General features: G+C 38.0%; 1 long non-coding RNA gene across 1 annotated transcript in view; it reads right to left on the bottom strand.

The window, feature by feature from the left end:
• Positions 1 to 329: 329 nt before the first annotated feature.
• Positions 330 to 15332, bottom strand: part of LOC122329570 — a 30125-nt gene continuing 15122 nt past the window's right edge. The window contains exon 4 of the long non-coding RNA XR_006247931.1: positions 330 to 519. This is a non-coding gene — a long non-coding RNA (uncharacterized LOC122329570). The remainder of the gene's footprint in view (positions 520 to 15332) is intronic.

The following is a 15332-nucleotide window of genomic DNA, read 5'->3' on the forward strand; positions in this document are numbered from 1 at the left end:
TTCTTTGGATATTAGCCAAGGCCGATCAAAGAGCTTGTACATCTCTGCTTACCTTGATTTTTTGGTACTTTGCACTTTGTACATACCAGATGCAAAATCATACCGCATTTAATTAAATGGTGTTAAAGTTAAATTTGATAATTATGAGGAGACAAAGCAAAGAACATGAAAGTCACAAGATGCTCTACAGATCAAAGTTCACGATTTTCATCGTAACACCATTTGGAAGTAATCAGAAACCTACGTTGTCACATAACCTTGCGAATAAGGTGTCAGCGAGCTCCTTTCCAAGGGAAAGAAATAAATAAAGCGTTGCTCCAGCAGATAAAAAGTGTTCAAATTACAAAAGGAAAGGATGGAAAAATAACTGCAATTTACACTCATTTTCACCTTTTGTTGCGAGTTTTCTGTCCTGGGATTGGCGCGGCCGGGGAGAGGAGGCTATTCTCCGGGGAGCGGGGCGTGTGTGCGGCAGGACAATGGACCGAGGCTCACACCAGGCCCGGCGCGTCACACCTGCTGAGAGAATAAATGACACACTTCGTTCTCTGCCGTTGTCTGCCTGGCATTTCACACACGCTCCAAATTCATCACCTTTGTCTTCAAAACAAAGGCAAGAGAAGGAAAAAAAGGAGAAATTGCCTGGTCTGAGGTGAGCTTAAGGAAATATTTCCAGAGACGGAAAAGGACAATAACCTTTTGTATGCTTTGTGCTAGTACACAGACAAAAGCCTCAAATACAAACTCGCGCTTCACTCTTTGATGGAAAGAGAGAAGATCTAACTCCATCAGAGGTGGAAGTTTGTATTAGAGATGCCTAGCCGATACACGTTTCTGCATGGCAGCTCTATTAATATTCTTCCAAGTTGTGATTGGAAATTAAGCTGGATGGACATTTCCCAAAGGTCTTGTTGGAAACCGACAGCAGGTTGGATAGCATCTCATGAATCTGTGTACGAATGTGCTGGCTGCAATAATCAGACAGTGAGAAGTGGGGACTTTATGTGTGGAAGACAGTCAATTAAACGAGAAGCAGGACTAAAGAGGAGTGATTATGACCTGACCTTTAGCAGTGCATTAAACCCCCAGCAGCTGAGATCTTGAGAATGAGGTGTCATCCCTGAGCAAACCAATGAATGCAGGCCAATAAAACTCACTCGCTTGTATGAGGATCAAAAATGATGTCCAAATATACGCAGCTACCTAGATTTATGTACAAACAATCCTACTAACCGCTTTAGGCAAGCAAAACCGAGCTGCGCAGCCAAATGTCAGGCTTTAACACAGTGCTCATTTACCCTGCAGTCACATCTCGTATCTCATGAATCATTTGTTACCCAAGCTACACATTTATTGCCTTTAATTCTTTTTTAAATCCTTTTCGGCAGCTGCAATTGTAGGGATTACAGAATTAAAAGTGTAAAGTCAAGCCTCTTTGTTTTCAACCAGTCTGGCTTATCATTGCTGTGCTATCCTGTTCTAAGACACGATTACCCACAATGCACTGCGTTACTCTTCCTCTCACTGTTTTAGATATTTTGAAAGTGAATCAAAAAGGTCTCAAAAGTGAAAAATCCAAAATATCCAAGATATTTAGTTTAAATATTGAAACCTTAAAAACCAAATCTTTCAAGGGGAAATAGATAAATTTAAACAGTAAATATACATTTAGATTTTAGATGTAAAAAAAAGCAAAAAAACAACAACAACAAAATAAATAAAATATATTGAATAATAATAATAATTTTGCTAACAGCTCGGACCTGCTTGGTCCAAAGTGTCCTTTAAGTAGAAATTCAATAAATTACACTGAGACAAAAATTAATATATGCAAGAAAAACATTTGTTTTTTTTTGACAGACTTTTAACAAGCAAAACCTTTGAAAGCTGTCAATAGCATGTCTGCAAAATCCAAATGTTGGGTCTGGCTTTGTAATAAGAATATCGGTTTTCACTAAAGAGAGAAATGGCTCCATCTGTTAACACACTGCAATTTTGTTGATTCATGAGCATATTCAGGCTAAAGCAAGTGATTAAGAGACTATGCATAATTTAGGATAAAACAACCTTGGCATTTGCCATACATCATATCTGCATTACATTAAAAAGTGTGGATTCTTTTAGCTTTCATACGCTACGAGTCTTAAACATCAGTTTATTGCTCTCTTTGGTTCTTTAGCGGTATAAATGAACTCATGCATTAAGCTGTTCATTTCAAGTAATGTTTTAAACTGCTTTTGTTCTGTATTTTTCAGGGGAACTCCTGCATTGCATAGTGAAGCTTCCTCATCCTCAGCCTCAAACAGGAGCCTGGTTTAAGACCAGCCTAATCCCTCAAAATGGTGCTCTAATTTCATAATCCCCCCCAGGAAAGTAATTTGGAACTGGCTCCAAATGTTCAGAAATAAAAATGGGAAATTAATGCTCCAATGCATGGGTGGCTCTTACATTTTCTTCTTCTTTTTTTTTTTTTATAAAAAAATGAAGTTGTAGCAAAAATCTCAATCATCCTCAGGGGACGTCCTCTCCTCTCTCAAAAAGAGCTGATTAGCAGGATATTGTAATGCAGATAACAGCCTCCACCTCTTCTCTGGTATTAAGCCTGAGGGTGTGTAGCTGGGGTTCTGTCTATGAGTGCTGTTCCCCAGTGTATGCATACACTTTTGGTTTCATCTGATCTCAGTGCATATAGCTAAACTCAGAGGATGGAGGCGATTTAGCATTCTATTTTGTGGGAAGCGGTTTGTCTTTGTGTTGCAACTGCCTGGAATCGGTAACGGAGCAGAATTGCGCAAAATTCGCAACTGAGGAAATCTAATGAGCTGGAATTTGAAATGAATTGGCCGCTACTAACAAGAAGCTGAATTGGAATTGCGGGAAGAGAAGGAGTTTTACTGAATTACAAATGACAAAATTCAACATAGGTAATGCATTCAGGGTAATAATGTGTATCTCCACACACCCTGGGCAAAGTTAACAAGCTAGTTAACTGGCAAACTTAGGGTAAAAATATTTCCTCTTTATCCTGGCGGGTTTTTTTAAATAGCCCAAAATGCCTTGATTGGTTGATTATGTACTATGGCAGCATGCTATTGGTTACAATACTACAAAACTACATTTCAGTCCTTAGCTTCAAATAAATGTGTTTAATAAGCTAGTATTTTAAACAGTTAAACTTAGTATTAACATTATGTCAAAGTGACCACCTACTAAATTGCCTAAAATAATAATTATTATTATGTCAAAGACTATATATTCGAAAGTTCTCTTACACTGTATTTTAAGGTCTAGTTCTCGCTATTAAAAAACCATGAACTCTTTTGCCTCTTTTGACTTTTGCCTCAGTAAACTGATAATTTGCTGCTTATTATTAATAAGTGGTTGTTAAACCATTTCAGATGGTATGATCCTTTAGGTTCTTCATGAACTTAACATTTCTGGTAATACTTTAGAATAGGTAAAACTTGTTAACTATTAACTACAACATTTCCCTCACTAAAATTTCAATTTGCAGCTTATTAATAATGAGTAAGATAGATGTTAATTTAGGTATTGGGTAGGATTAGAGATGTAGAATAAGGACATGTTGAAAAAGGCATTAATATGTGCTTAATCATCACTAATAAATGGCTAATATTCTAGTAAAAGGTATAAGGCAAAAAAAACTTGTTGAGGAGTAGAGGTTGTTGGGTGAAGCTGGAGTTCACGGTGGTTTGGTGGTGGAGGTCAGTGATTCAGAACTGGACAAAGAACACGGAAATGCAAAAGAGAAAACTGAAAAGAAAGCTCGCTGCCATTTTAAATTCAGAGCTAGTATAACGGTTTTGCCTTCCACACATTGTTGCTTGAGAAAGCGTGTGTCTGATTGGTGAATGTTGTGAAGTCCTGTCTTGATAGAGGAGGTAATCAGTGGCGTAGTCACCCGCCTTATTATGTGGAATAATGGAGCTAAATGTCTGTATTAACACATCATATCGCTCTAGCCATCACAGCAGTCAATGATATATAAAAACCATTTATAATTATCCCCTTGCAATGAACTGTCATCAGCCCGTTTGGTATGAAGAGGAAATCTCATTTCCCTCAAATCACATTCATAGGCAGGGACTGGCAGGTAGCAGAGGAAATGCTGAGTGGGGTTTTCCACAGGGGGAAAAAGACAAGGTCCAGGAGACCCAGCACAGGGAAGATAGCAAAAATATTATGCTAATGCCTCCACAGTGGGCTAATCACCACGACCCTGAATTAAAAGGCCAGATAATTAATTCCAGAGTACTAGGTTATCTACTTTGGCTATTGTCTCCACCAGAGAAAAGGAGAAAGGATTCATCCCTTTGTCTGTGTTTAACAAGACAGATAAGGTAGGCCTGAACTCGCCTGGCATGGGCTGCTGGAAATTAGAGCATGGATGTGTAAAAAGAGGTTCTGCTTTATTGCAAAGACGAAAAAAGGCAAGCTGACCTCCTTACGATGTCCTTCCACATCCAGAAAAGAAACTGCGGCTGACTTGTTTGGGCAGGAAGGGCAGCTGAAGTCCTTTGTGGTGGTCCTGAAAAGTGTGATATTGCGTGGTACTTTATTTATCCTGTCCTTTTGGCCTGACACAGCTTCTACTTTTCCAGGACAGATCTCATTTAAAGGATACGCGAAGGTCTTTCCGCCAGTCTGTAGGTGAATGATGTGCTACAGAATCACGTGTGATCATGGCAAAGAAGTAATGTGATTTCCTTTTTCCTGACCATATTTGAGTGAAAAAGAAAAGGTAAGGAAACAAATAGGAAAGATCTCAAATTTAACATTGCAACGGCACCTGTCCAGTTTTTCAGAAGCTTTGGTTCCTAAGACTGATATAAAATTAAAAAGGTAAAATTAAGTAAATATATATATATATATATATATATATATATATATATATATATATATATATATATATATATATATATACAGTGTGTGTGTGTAATTTTTGATTTTTTTATTTATTAATTTCTTTAGTCTACATTTATTTTCTAGTGTGTAACAGTACTTTTATTTTACTAAAATAAAACAGTTTTAAGATAAAGACTCCAATTACTAGGGCGAATCACAACAATACAACCTTTATTAAAAATTTTAAAGTTGAAAGAATGCTGACTGATAGCATATACCTCAGATTGACAACCTTGTAGCTGAAATTAAGTCACGGCTTTTTAACAGTTTATAAGTAATTGTTAGAAATCATTTTACCTCCAGAACCTTATAAGTCACTTATGAGCTTCTATAACAGTTAAGGTGCCGCCCTCAAAGTTAGATGCTTACGTAGAAAGGTTTTTGCTAACAAACCATTCTTTACCCAAACTAAGCAGCAAACGGATCAGTCACTGTGTCACGACTGTCTACGTTTTCAATGCAACTACATCTAGAGGAGCCTTCTTACAAAAAAAGACTACATATAGCACTTAGATCTGCTATTTTTCCATACACAATCCTCGCTATAGTACCAGCAGCATTGTGCCGTTGTACCAAAAGCCGGGCTTCAGCGGGCCTAGCAGCAGTTTGAAGTCCTTTCTCTTGGACAGGCTTGGAGTGGAGCACCTCTGCGCAATCCCATAATCCACTGTCCACGCTCTGTCAAATGCAAACCTGCCTGCGCCTCCCCAGCAGTGCAGCGGCGAGGTGAATTATTCATCTGTGCCACGGGGTGAGGAGTCAAATAAGCCCATTTTGTCAGCAGTGGGCAGTGGAGTTGATGAGAGCAGAAGCAGGGGATGCTGGGAAAGGGGTGACCATCTCTGCCTGAGCTGTCGCTTCTGCTACCTCAACCAACAGGATGAGAAAGAGAGAGAGAGAAATGTAATGAGAGCAGGTCTCATGCATTATTCAGCAGTAGGACGTCTCACAAAGAAATATAGAAACACTGGGCAGATTTTTGACAAGGCAGGTCTGCAATCATGCACACCGCACTCCCAGAGGAAATGTGATAACTCTGGTCAGGAGCAGAGAGAGAAAGAGAGAAGGAAGAGTAGGGGGTGGAGGGGCATGTGAATGCTGGCCTCTGCTAAGAAAAGCTGAAGGCTTTTCAAATGAAGTGGAATTTACCTAAGCATCGTGCGAAGCTTAGCAGCATCAGACTCACTGTTTACACCTGCTAATGTTGCTTAGCAGGCATTTACTTTGAAGTATCAGGCCCGTATCCTGTAGTGGGAGAAATCCTAGGTTCAGAGTGTTTTTAACAGGTATAAAAACATAATATGTCAGGCGGGATGTGTATTACCTGCCAAATTTACATATGTTAAGTGCGGCAAATGTAGGGCGATACATCTGCCTACAGTAAAGCGGATTAAAGGCTGAAGTGTTTGGCACCATAAACGCTTGCCTAAATGTAATTTGCTGAAAACTTAATGCGTTCATTGTAAAGGTTGACTGTCGGAGAGAGGAAAACCAGGAGAAAACTGACACATGAAAAAACTGTCGGGATGGAAGGGAAACAGGGAACGATGAGAAAAGGAATAAGAGATAATAAGCGCAAGTCTGGATGTTTTATAAATAGAACAAAGCAGGTGAAGTTTAGACACTTTAAATGATTACTGGTGTAATCACATCTTTCTGTTCCTTTTCTTTTGCTAGCCGATATCATTTCACATGGAATTTAAGTGATTAACCACAGGCGTCACCAGGGGCTGTGAATATCCCATTGAGTTATATACTACATTTACAGTAAACTGACAATTCAAGGCAGTTAGAAGACCTTGCAAACTATAGCGAGGTCTGCTTTGAGACTGTAACTTGTCAAGCTGCTCTTGATTTAAAAAGTAGTTCGGCTGCAGTCAACCATTTGAATATAATTAGCTTGGCTATCTGCTACTAATGAAATACATTTGTATATAATCATAAATACACAAAACAATGAGTTTCACAATGGAGTTTAGTGTACACCCATCTCAGTATTATCAATAGAATGATTTTGAATTGGAATTGAATTACTGTATAATTTATATAACTGAATCAAAAACTTCAGTGAACATGAGTATTTTATAACACTTTAGGGAGCAAATCTCACTCTGACTCAAGTAAATAAGTTGAAACATATTTTACAAATCCTATAACGAAAACATATAACCTTACTAAACTACTAGTACTAAGCAGCAACTTAGAGGTTTCTTGGGGAAAAAAGTTAATAGTTAGTAAGAAAGTTTTTTACAAAATGTATGGTTTAAAAAAATGTAACAGTTAGCATAATATTATGTTGTGTATAACTAAAAAAGAGATAAAATGCAGCTGTGGTGTCTGCTCAGTTACTTGAATCATTTATTTTTCCATTCAGTTTGTTCAAATCTAAATGCACAGATTAACTAAAACAATTTTACGCTTTCTGTTTCATCTAAAAATGTTTAAGGAAGAAAATGAACAACTTATGTAATGATTTAAATGATTTATTCTGCACAGAAACTGGATGAATCAGTGAATCGCTTTTTAACAGGTTCAAGTCAATTCACTAAAATGAATCAAACTTTTCCATTCAAATAAAAAATGCTTAAATAGAAAGACACAATGCACATTTTGATAATTGAGAGTAATGATATAAATTTTACTTAACACAAAGACAGGATGAATCAGCGAATCACATCTAAATAGGCCAATTTACTACAACAAATTTTTTTTTTATTTTTGTAAATGCTTAATTTGAGAGATTCAACAATTTTGGTGAGCATGTGGATTATTACCTCAATTCTCTTGGCTATAAATATGAGCTTGTGATTTTGTCTCTATTTTCGTCTAACTCGGTTGTTTTCAAAACAATTTTTATAATGTGATGCTATTTTAAAATGTTTCGTTTGCAGCATTATTCTACGTAGCTGCTCCTCTACCAGAAGAAGTGTCGATGGCTTGGTTTTGATGAGAACTCCTCTGATCGGCTTAGACTTAGTTTTTCACAACATGTACACAGTCAAAGAAGAGAAGGGAGCAACATGCTTCGATAAAAATGGGAGCACTTTAAATTCATAGACCCTGTGATATCCTCCCACCAACGACCATGAATGCGATTTAAGCACAGTCGTAATGAAAATGTCAGCATTTTGCTCGTTTTTTTCCGCCACTGTTGACAAATAATACAAACATATCACCTGTTTCTCTAATGCAAAACCCCCCAACCCAATGCATCAAAGTGCCATTAGGATTTTCATATTGCTTGGATTATTTAAAGCGCCTCACAGAACAGAACCGTTCGCTCTGTACAACACTGTAACCGCACACACTGACAAACCGAACGCTCACAAACCTTAACCAAAGAAATTCTCAGTTCTCTCTCATTCTTTACCCTTCTATCTTGCTATCAATCCTCCCTGCTGGATTATGTTGACTGAATGGAATTTTCTGTCTCTGTCTCTCTCTCTCTCTCTCTCTCTCTCTCTCTCTCTCTCTCAGGCAGTGATATATGGCTGTAGGCAAGGGCTGAGATGAAGTGGAGAAAAGTAAATACTAATGCAATTATTCCAGCCAAAGTGTCTTATTGATATATAGGCTTCTCTAATCCTTTTTATATCAGTGCTTTCTATATTACAGAAACAGTGTGAATATAGTAATAAACATACAGGAGCATTTTAAATATCTCTGCTTCCACATTTATTCGCTATTTTAGAGAAGAAACTCTTAGCGAAGAAAATATTACATTTAATTATATCTCTTTTTTAAGTTAGCCCACCAGTAAAAGCTATCACAACAGGCCAGACAACAAATAGAAAAAAAATTGCCATGCAATCACACTGAACAAGGGCTCAAGCTTTGCAAAAAACAGTATAAGTGTTCAGTGATAGCTTTGTTTGAGAAACAGACTGAAATATATATCTTTGGAATTTCTCCTTCCGTGTTTCGCGGAAGAAAAAGTTGGGAGTGGCATGAGAGTAAACGATGACAGAATTTTCATTTTTGACAGAATTTTCATCTCTTCCAATTCTTTTAGCTTCCTTAAGACAATCTTGTTTGTAACTGAAAGATGGGATGAAAGGAAAAACACGGCTTTTGAATATGTGCTCATACATTTCTGTTTAATGAAACTGGACACTGGGGTTATGAATGTGTGTGTGTGTGTTGGATGGGGGGAGGTGTGAATATTAAACTTCATCTTACTGACTTTCAGCAAAAATCTACCACAGCTTGACACTTAAGGGGCATCTTTGTACGAATTTCCCCCCAAAAGATTCTTAGTAGTATCTTCAGATTACATATTACTATACTATGGTACTAATATGCACCTTTTAGGGGTAGATAAGGTACAAAGTTATCCCTTTAAGGGAACTGCCCCACTTACAAGATGTTGTACCCCTAAAGGTACAATTTTCACACGTTTTTTTTGACAGCATGTCATTTGAAAAGAGGACTTCATGAATATAAAAAATAGTTTCAGGTGTACTCACAGATATCAGTCCCGGAGCAGCTAATGTGAAACAGATTTCAGCTGGGTCTCATTTGAAGGACACAAATTCAGTCTAGAGAGAGCTTACATCTCATGAAGTCACAGATACACTGAAAACAACGAAAAACGGAGCCGAGTGCAGTTTTAATAGTCAGTTCATAATTAGCAATCATAACATTGAACATTAAATGCATTTAGAGACCGTCTTCAGGTCAAGCTCTGTTGTTTTCTTTAAGAACATGGCTATGAAGCAAATTAAATTAGATTGAATAAATGATGAACTGAAAGTAGGTCAAGGGCTTTTCAGTAAACAAAACTGTAACCGAGTTATGAAGGAAGCGACTGCAAAAACCCCTCTTTCTCCATTTTTTAGAATCTATACGACCATCTTTCTAAATGCGTTTAAGAGAGGCCCCTGAGACGATCTGATCATAGGCAGGTCAAACACTGATGTTACATGTATGTGTTTATTTAAAGGAAAACAAGAAGGATCCTTGATGAAGTACTTGCTGCTTTTCAAAGAGGCCTCGTCTGTATCTGGTGAGGAAAAACTCTACATGTAAGAGCAAAAAAAGTTCAGTGATCCATAAAACTTCTCCTCTCCTTAGTTTTGCTCACTCTCTCTGTGTTTTGAGTGAAGGGAATGTAATCTTAATGAAATGACCCTTTAAAGTGAGCGTGTGCCCTCACCTGATAAGTTATTCCTGACTCGCTTTTAAGCTGCTGTCAAACAATTTCCCTTGAAACTCCGCTTTGTTTTTTGGGGGGGCTTTGAGTGAACTCCCACCGGAGGAGGAAAGGAGTGTGCTGACACTGTACGGGAGGTGCGGGGAGACATCACGCCGCTGACAGAGCTTTAATTGAAATGACAGATTATTTTAATGTGTAGGAAAGTCATTAAAACTCTGCACAGCATAGCAGCATCCATTATCCTTGCTGAAAATAGCTCAGCTTCTCAAACAGCTCGGTAAATATGCTAAACTTGTAAAATAAGTCTGGATCAGGCTGCTTTGTCAGTCACTCTTGCATATCTGGGGAAATCAGCTGAGGGTGGTGCTGAGAAATGCCCACATAACAGAGGTCCATGGGCCAGATCAACATCTGATTCGAATGATGGTGGAAAGAGCTGATAACACTGTCATATGTTGCTGTTTATGACTGTTTTATGCATAGGTATTAGACCTGTAGGTGACCACTATAGTGTTGCAATGGCTGCTGTAAAGATATTCGGTATCTGAAGTAAATCAACAATTTAACATCGTAATTCTTTTAATATATTTTAAATAAAAGGTTACTGAAAATGACTGAACAAAATCAGTAATTATTAAATAAAAAATTCCGAAAATTATTTTCTAAAAATATTTAAAAATGCAAGTTGTGTTAAAATGGAAAATAGCAGAAGAGCTAACAATATTTCAGTTTTTACAGTCTTTTTGATCAAATAAATGCAGCGTTAATGGCTTCTTTTGGTTTCATTTTGGCTTCATTTTGTATCAAACACACATTTTGATCATCTCAAAATAGTAAAATATACATTGAATAATCGACATGGCAAGAATCTACAATGGTAGGCCAACATAAAACAACAGGATACTTTTACTTGCATTAAAATTGTAATTGAGAGCATTTTTTTGTGCAAAAGCACCTTGAAGGATGTCTAAACAACGCAGCTAGAAATCAGAAAAACAGGAGCTGACATCTGATTTCCTTTAATACGCCACTAATTGCAGCAGACATAAGTAAATCAAAGTTTTTTTAAGTGCAATCGGAGGCTGTTAGACAAGCAGCACCATAAAGCAGTTTGTGTTTCCAACCTGAGGACAAATGAATAGTAGATTAGAATTCAGCAGAAGCCCTAAACGCCAAAGCTCATTTAAATGATCTACTGGGAAACATTAAGCGTGATGACTGCAGTAACAATTGATCTAAACGAGCGAGGAAATGCGTTTGATTTATTTCAGTTGTTACCTGTTACTGGCGCTGGGGCTCTAATTTTTGTTTAGTTGTTCCACGCTCTTCTTTCCGAGAGGTATGTATTTCTCAGGCGTGTTGATTTGTCTTTCATTATCGGGCCCCGACGCGTTAAAGGCGACACGCTCAGAATTGACCCACCACGCCAGCGTCTCACCCAGCGTCCTTCCACCCCGTGTTCTGATGGACATTCAGGGCTGATTTTTGATGGGGGAATTGCTTTCCTGACAGCATCTCAATCTCTCTCTTAATTTAGGATTCCTTAAACAATCCCGCGGTGCAGGCCGGTGAATTATAGACACGCGGCGGCTGCGGCTGCATTTTGATCAACTGATAGGAAATTCCATTTTCTGCTGCGCAGTGTCTCTAAGCTCTCTACGCGGCTGCTTAAGACTATAAGCACCAGTGAGGGACTCACAATTTGGAGCTTATTTTCCTCGACTCCCATTGTCATTCAGCAGAGGTAAATATTTAAAGAGGGTATTGAGCAGAGCACGGCGTACTCTGGGACACGGCAGCAATGTATATGGAGGAGAGCGTTTTATTAAGAGCAATGGCAGTCATATTAAAGTAAAGAATGTCTGACATGGGCAGGAAATTGCCAGTATATGACACAATTCCTCAATATACGGCAGTCAGCTGTACTGTAATTTTCCAGGACAGATGACAGAGGCAGAAAAATCCATCTAAAACAGCTGATTATAGTCTGCGAGCACATTCGGCTTGATAATTATGCCGACCGCCAGAATTCTGACAGGGCTCGGGATATTTTCATTCCGATTTCCAAATTTGCGAATATTTGCGTTGTATAATCAAGAGACTTAATGCTATTTAAGGCAGCCATTTTCACCTTTAAGAGCTTTTGCTATTCAGCCTCTAGTCGTAGGTCTATTTACCTGTCTGCAACATGTAATCAAACAGGCACTGACATTAGCAACGGCCTTAATGCAAGTTAAAAGCCGATCTGTCTCCGTTCACACAGGCGCATGTTAGTCTTTACTTCAAACTGTGGTCGATGCACTTGCCCTGTTTATGTAGTGTTCTCAAAGCAGCGGGCCAATAAAAACAAACTGTATCCTGTTCGCTCGCATGGGTTTTGCTGCTATTGGCATAATTCTTATCTTGGTGCAATCATTTCTTGCATTCTCTTCCTATTTTTCGATTCATCTCATCCTGTCCCTGCTGTTCTCTTCCTCTGGGCTTTGACTGGAGCCATTTTACAGGTTTTGAAATCGGTTTTATTCCAATAGGTCATTTTCTGCCAATGGTGCGCAACCAGCACAAGCATCACAGACCCCCAGTACTCAAATAAAATTAAATTGTAATAATCTATTTTGCATTAGTTTCAAACTCCTAAAAACCACATAGGGTTCATCTAATACACACAGTCCTGTTTAATTGAATGTAATTTAAGATGTTTCCACATTAAGGATTCAATTAAGCAAAGTCATATTCTGATATAGGATGCATAATTGAAATATTACAGTTTTTAAAATACAAATTAACAGCCCTGCATGTTCACCAGATTCCCAGTGTCTTCTTACGCCATTAGAGATAAAAATGTAGCAGGAAATAATGTATTTAATTAATATTCAAGCTGAGATAAACACATCCACGAGGCTTAAATGACTAGAGCTGTAATGATCATTTCAGCTCGTAGTCTGAAGCAAAATGGGATATAATTACAAACACTCATGATCCACTCTCATTCCCACAATGCAACACACTTAACGCACGTCACAGTTTCAGACAACGGCTGTTCAGCCTATCTTGATGTAAATGATCACAGATGATTTACATCTGTAAAACACTAAATGTAATAACATATTTTGTTTCATGAATAAACAATGTGGATTTGAACGGGAACAGTGAACTATTACAGTGAATAGCTGTAATATGTCAGAGAGAGGTTGAGGCTGTGATTGAGAATGATTTTAATGGTGACTATTATCCCTCTGCACATGCAATAATATGAGAGCTGTCATACCTTTTATCAAGATACTCTGGTGAACAAACAACATTTCTCATATTTAATCTATTTACAGTAATGCGCTTTTTATCAGGATGTTGAATGTTTACCATTTCTTATGACCAAATCAATCTGGAAGGTAATAAAGAAAATGAAATGCGTTTAATCTGAGATATGGAATGCGTTTAATTCAAATGCAAAAAATTGCTGTCCATATGCACTGAATACATGCAGAGCTCTTTGTGCTCGAGTTTTCCCCCTGTATTTATATGCCAATAGAGGGCAGCAGAAGAGAGAGAGAGAGAGAGATGACAGACAATGACAGCTGAGAAACGTGTACTTCATGTTTGGGTTTTGACATGAACGCCCCATTGTTACAGTAAGATAATACACCCCAACATGCAAATCCCTTTGCATTAACCAGCAATAAAAATGTCAGATTAGGATATTTTGTAGCATATTCAGGATCCACTCCCCCTGCTCTCACATCAGTACATCAGCACACCTAAGCCTGTGTTTAACTGATGCTGAGTTACAAACTGAAGACATACTTTTTTTCAGTCTATCAATCAAATGCAAATTCAATAATTATTCCTTCAAATGAATCACAATTTGCCATTCAGGCTCTTCAAAAGAATAAAAAAAATAAATAAAAAATTTTTTAATTGTGGCATTTTCGATTAATATGAAAAGACCAGCAAAAAAGTTACTATTATAATTAATCGCACTGAATTTAAACAGTTAATCCTACGCTGAAACAAATGCAGATAATAAATATCCACAATACAAATGAACAACAGAGCCTCGCATTGAACTGAAAATTCAGAGGGTGTAACATTATCAAACACAATTCTGCTCTCTTTGATCAGATTCCAAAATGGACGCCTCTTTCCCAGCACCCCGAACACGCTGTGACGGAGGCCATTTGTTAAAATGAAGTGAAACGTCCAAATCGAGATAATGACACGAGACAGACGGGCTGTGAGGAAGCCGTCTGAGAACATTATGGATTCAACCCCCACCCAATGGTGTGCTCTTCCTAGAAAAATGATAAAAACAAACAGGAAATTACTTGGTGCGAGTATTTTGACTGAAGAACGCACTTGTGCTGTCTGTACAATGACAATGCGATGGGTTCCACTCTATTTTCGAGAGCAAAAGTAACCAGTTGTCACTCCTGCCTGAATCCCGGCGATCTGTCAGAAACCCCAAAGTATAGCTGCAAGTCTTTTTCCACTCCACTTCCATAATTTACATAATTTCATGCATATTTTATACCAATGCATTACATCTTTTAGCATTGGTCACATTTCATTTGAGGCCTTTGTAATAATTTGGAATTTGTTTTAATGAATTATTCCGTTGCTACACAACCAGAGAGGCATTTCAAGTGCTAAGTGTTAAGCAAATGCTACATCTAAGAGTTATTCTGAGGAAAAAAGTGAGCAAGCACAAGATGTTCTTTATTAAAAATTCAATATTACATGCATGTGTTGCCATTATCATAATTACTATTTCATAAAGTGCAGTAATTAAGTATTACAGGTAGATGGACTATGAGGATACGCTTTACCACCTGCCCTGCCAACTCTACCTGTCCCACTTTAGGAGTTGAAAGCTGACCTGCAGTGATGTACACACACACACACACACACACACACACGAACAAAAGCACCACCCTAGCTTATATTAGAACAGCTTGCACTAATCCCCAATGGAAAATGATTCCTACCGAGCCAATTAAAATTAGCAGAAACACTAGGCGCATCCTCTTGAAATCTGACAGTTGCACTGGGCTTGGAGAAGAAAAAGGAAGACAAAATACTAGAAAATGATGTTAAAAGTCATAGAAGCCTGAGGCTAACAAACTTTTCATTGCCCCCCTCCCTTCTTTTGGCACTTATCGTTCAAACTCCAAGACTTTGCCCATCTAAATAGCTAACGATCTTTCCTGGCATGCTCGCATTTGCGCTTAACGCAGCCTATGTGAAAGTTGAAGGA

This window comes from Puntigrus tetrazona, chromosome 24, assembly GCF_018831695.1.
Source record: "Puntigrus tetrazona isolate hp1 chromosome 24, ASM1883169v1, whole genome shotgun sequence".
In the NCBI taxonomy this organism is placed as follows: domain Eukaryota; kingdom Metazoa; phylum Chordata; class Actinopteri; order Cypriniformes; family Cyprinidae; genus Puntigrus; species Puntigrus tetrazona.